The sequence below is a fragment of the Leptodactylus fuscus genome, chromosome 11 (assembly GCF_031893055.1).
Source record: "Leptodactylus fuscus isolate aLepFus1 chromosome 11, aLepFus1.hap2, whole genome shotgun sequence".
In the NCBI taxonomy this organism is placed as follows: domain Eukaryota; kingdom Metazoa; phylum Chordata; class Amphibia; order Anura; family Leptodactylidae; genus Leptodactylus; species Leptodactylus fuscus.
In genome coordinates this window covers 64,799,031-64,804,157 of record NC_134275.1, presented here as the reverse complement: position 1 = coordinate 64,804,157, position 5,127 = coordinate 64,799,031, and the positions used below count along the sequence as shown (strand labels likewise).

General features: G+C 42.2%; 1 non-coding gene across 1 annotated transcript; it reads right to left on the bottom strand.

Moving 5' to 3' along the window:
- Window positions 1-4,805: 4,805 nt before the first annotated feature.
- On the bottom strand, window positions 4,806-4,915 carry TRNAL-CAA (transfer RNA leucine (anticodon CAA)). Its single transcript has 2 exons — window positions 4,878-4,915; window positions 4,806-4,851 (listed from the first exon to the last, which is right to left on the bottom strand). It is a non-coding gene; the product is annotated as a tRNA-Leu (tRNA).
- Between the last annotated feature and the right edge of the window lie 212 nt (window positions 4,916-5,127).

The following is a 5,127-nucleotide window of genomic DNA, read 5'->3' as shown; positions in this document are numbered from 1 at the left end:
CCTGGCACGAAGTCGGCGTTCCAAAACATCCCAAAGGTTTTTTATAGGATTCAAGTCAGGACTCTGTGCCGGCCAGTCCATTACAGAGATGTTATTGTCGTGTAACCACTCCGCCACAGGCCGTGCCGTATGAACAGGTGCTCGATCGTGCTGTAAGATGCAATCGCCATCCCCGAATTGCTCTTCAACAGTGGGAAGCAAGAAGGTGTTTAAAACATCAATGTAGGCCTGTGCTGTGATAGTGCCACGCAAAACAACAAGGGGTGCAAGCCCCCTCCATGAAAAACACCACCACACCATAACACCACCGCCACCGAATTTTACTGTTGGCACTACACACGCTGGCAGATGACGTTCACCGGGCATTCTCCATACCCACACACTGCCATCGGATCGCCACATTGTGTACCGTGATCCGTCAGTCCACACAACGTTTTTCCACTGTTCAATCGTCCAATGTTTACGCTCTTTACACCAAGTGAGGCGTCGTTTGGCATTGACCTGTGTGATGTGTGGCACCCAATCACCTGACCACGTTTCAAGTCCGTGAGTTCCGCGGAGCGCCCCATTCTGCTCTCTCACGATGTCTAATGTCTACTGAGGTCGCTGATATGAAGTACCTGGCAGTAGGTGGCAGCACAATGCACCTAATATGAAAAACTTATGTTTTTTGGGGTGTCTGGATACTTTTGATCACGTAGTGTATGTTATGTGGGTTAACAAGAAGATATCAGGCTCTGTATACATCTATAGTTTGCCATTGAGTAACTTTAGGGGTCCCAGTGGCAATCCTATTCCCCCTACTACATAAAGCTTTTTTATGGACCCATCATACAATATTTGCTTTGGATCACAGAACATAACAAGCACCAAGGCTGGCTGGTGTCAGGACCTGTGTGCAAGAACCTGGAGACAAGCGAAACCAGGTGCACAGAGGGGACAGCAAATGCCTTTGTTTGCTTTAGTGTCTGAGTTCAAGATCTTACTTAAGGGAGGATCTGCAGGCATACAGTGGCTACCACACTAATGGACTCCCATTGTGATGGAAAACATACGCCATGTTGTATAATTTTTTTTCACTGTATAGCTTGGTCTGGAATAGCTCCATATTGCAAAAATATATATATCACTGACATATACCGGCCTGGTAGAAGCCAAAGGAATACTTTATTAGCATAAACCAAGTGAATTAGTTTATTCTGAATATATTCATAGTATATGCCAGGATCTTCTGCATGTGCAGAACATAAAGGCCTGTTCAAATCACATTTTGTTCCCGTCGGCATGAAGATGACCTCTGATACCTCACGTCACCCCGCGTGGACCCACTGTGTGTATGTAATGCCTGGTTTGCTTTGTCTGCTCACGTCTTTGCTGTTGTCTAGACAGATGTTACTATTGTAGCCAATTCCTTGCTTGTCAGGATGTCCAGGTTACATTTTGGGTACTGTCTAGTTTGGGTGAGTTGCAGAGGTGAAGTTATGGGTAGAGACTGCAAGCTACCATGACTGCATAGAGACTGCTGAAGAAAATTACAAGGTCCTCTGCTGATCCTATTCCCTGCCATTTCCACCATCTTTGTCACTGTAGAAGTCCCAGAGGAACTTGTCTGATTTCTCAGTGTCAGGCTCTATTCAGATCATGTTTGTTACATCCATAATAATGGGTGCAAACATATGGCCATCCATTTACATAGACATCAGTGTTAAAATAAGAATGGATCCATTACTGTTTATTTTTTTGTAGGACATAAAAACATAGTATACCAAAAAAATGGACAGCAACGGATCCGTCTGAATAAATCACTTAGTAGAATCACTTAGCCCTTAGTGGCCATGTTGGGCAACACAATGGCGGCTCTCTGTGGTCCATTGTAGTGGACCATTGCATGATGGTATGGAGGTACAGTATAGACCCAAAGATTTCCATTTATATAAGGGTCTATAGTGGGAAAAGCCCCTATAGCTAACATCAGTAGTCGCCCACAATTATTCCTTCACCTCATGCATGTCACCTGTATCAATGGGCAATGTAAATACAATATGGCTGATAAAAGCAGGCAGTAGCATACAGTGTAAATGACTGAAAGTAGATCAATTCAATGCCACAAAACCCACCCAGGTATGGAGGAATCTATTTAATTACCTGGCTATAATGTCACAGATGGGCTCACTGGACATCTACTAAGTGGTTGGTATACGGCTATATAACTTTAGCGTAGCATGCATCACATTCATGATAATGGCTCATAGAACTGCAAGACGATAGAAGATCTGGACCTTGCATAGGTGGCATAAAGAAATGTCTGCCACTTGCACCATTTTTAATGCATCCAACATTGTTATTTTTTTCCTTATTATTAGATGGCTACTCAACTTTCCTAGGAAACAAAGTCATGCAACCCAAGGAGGAGAATCTGGAGGCTGAGCTGGACATCTGAGGGCAGATCCAGAACAGGCACTTGTATCAGTAAGTGGTCCATGGTCAAACCTCTCCCCTGCCCATAGTGATGGTCACTGAAATTTAGTGCACTCGTACTAGAAATCATATGGTTGGTACATAATGCAAGCCCCTGCCATGCTAAACCTTACACCAGCACCAAGACATAAGAACCAGCATCAAAAATAAATGTTAGATGCAAAGATTAACCTGTCTATATATCTATCTACACTCAGTATACACATGGATGGACGGATAGACGATAGATAGATAGATAGATAGATAGATAGATAGATAGATAGACAGATAGATGATAGATAGATAGATAGATAGATAGATAGATAGATAGATATGGGATAGATAGATAGATAGATAGATAGATAGATAGATAGATATGGGATAGATAGATAGATAGACAGATAGATAGATAGATAGATAATGAATAGACAGATAGATAGATGATAGATAGATAGATAGATAGATAGATAGATAGATAGAAGATAGATAGATAGATAGATATGGGATAGATAGATAGATAGATAGATAGATAGATAGATAGATAGATAGATATGGGATAGATAGATAGATAGATAGATAATGAATAGACAGATAGATAGATGATAGATAGATAGATAGATAGATAGATAGATAGATAGATAGAAGATAGATAGATAGATAGATAGATAGATATGGGATAGATAGATATGGGATAGATAGATAGATAGATAGATAGATAGATAGATAGATAGATAGACCTTTTCTGTAGCTAGCCTTCTGCAGGTGGCCATGTGTATTGCTGCCTTCTCCAGCTAATCCTCGGTGTTGTGTTACAAGCCCCATTCTCCATCATCTTCAGTTCTCAGGGGGTTGATGCAATTTATACCAAGTATCGGACTTTGGGAGTTCCCTTGCAGTGAGGCTCCACCTCCTCATAGCTGGGATATCTATTAGCAGGGTCCTGTGGTTTATCACCAATAGAGGGTAGAAGGTGATTCTCAAATTGTTGCTAATCTACAACTCCTGACAGCAGACAGTTACTACAGTATGCTGGGTGTTGTAGTTCTGCCATAGACTGGAAACCAATTATGACCTTGATAAACAAGGTGGACAGTTCATGGTGAGCAGTTCTCTACTCTGGCCAATAGAGAGTGTCCTGAGTGTAACTCCCCTCTATTACTGTATGCCCATATATCACATATATAGGGCTAAGGACACGGGGGATAGTCTGCTACACTGCAATATGTCCACTACACATATCCCAGAGCGGACAGCTTTAGGCTGCAATTTCAGGATGGCTGTCTCTGCATTGCAAAGGTTAAAAACTGCAGCAAACACGCATTCATAGTTGACATGCCATGGGTTCAAAGCCTGCAGTGCAAAGGGTATTTCCAGAAGCATGTGGATGTTTTGTTTTGTTTTTTTGTAAATTTTGTACATTGGAGTAGGGTGGCCATCATTGATTTTGCAGTGACTAGCCCACTGCTGTTCTGTTTGTGCCCCTCTTACCAATGGGGGCACTTATTAAGAATGTAATTTCCTTGCCTGTCTTCATAAAGTCCCCAACTGGCATAAGGTGCGCCTGAATTATTAAAAGTCTACAGCTTCTTAATAAGTCAGTCACACTGCATTTCTCCAGAATAGATTTCCTATGCAAAGTTGTAATAGATAAATCAGACAATGGCGTTCCCAGCCCACCCACCTCCCATCCTGCTCCACCATCTTTTGCAAAAACTGGCAAGCTCGGTGCAGGACGAGGGATGTGCTAAAGCTTTGGCACCAGATGCCACATGCCCCATAGATATGGCACATTTACATCTTTCCATTCCTGAAAACTGGTGTAGGTGGGCTAAGAAATCCTCCCTTCCCCACAGTTTTTTTATGAAAAATAAAGCCGCAGCTGTTTTTCATGCAGTTTTTTGAGCCAAAGAAGTGGATTATAATGGATTTGGGAATATACAGGACAGACTTATACTTCTCCTTCCTGCTCAATGTGAAACCAGCCCAATAGAAATCGTTTACCAAAATGGGACAATTTTCTCTATAGAAATCAATCTTATTGTTGTAGATATTTTGCAATGTATTGTCCAGCATTTAGTGAATATAGAGTAGGTTGCTTATTAGATATATGCCATATTAAGGGCAGGAGCTGTGCTGGAAAAAATGGCAACCACTGGAGAGTGTGTGGATTATTTCTAAACCTCTAAACCATAAATTTGTCTGGTTTAGCTAACCATGTTAAACTTGATTTTTTTTTAACCTATCCTGAGGCCGTTCTATAGTTCTCAAAGGATCAACATATGATTATTAAAGGGAATCTGTCAACAGAAACCAGAGCCAAGTAAGAGTTTCCAAGGTCAAAAGCTAACTGTCAATAGTGGGATTTGAACCCACGCCTCCATTTCGAGACCAGAACACCCAATGCTGATGAAGAAGTTACTCTTGAGTCTGGCGCCTTAGACCACTCGGCCATCCTGACAAAGCTCTCTTGCTCCCGCCTCCAATGCCTTTCCCACTCGGTTAAAGGGAGTCTCTGACCCAAACCCAGCATATCAACCCAGCCCGGAAGATAGATAGGTTAGGGTCACCTGAATCAAACAGTGTGTTCCCCTTGTGAATCGGTGCCTCCGTTGCGGAGATATGGCTGTTTATGTCAATAGGCAAAGGAGCTCTTTGGAGCAACGAGGGCGT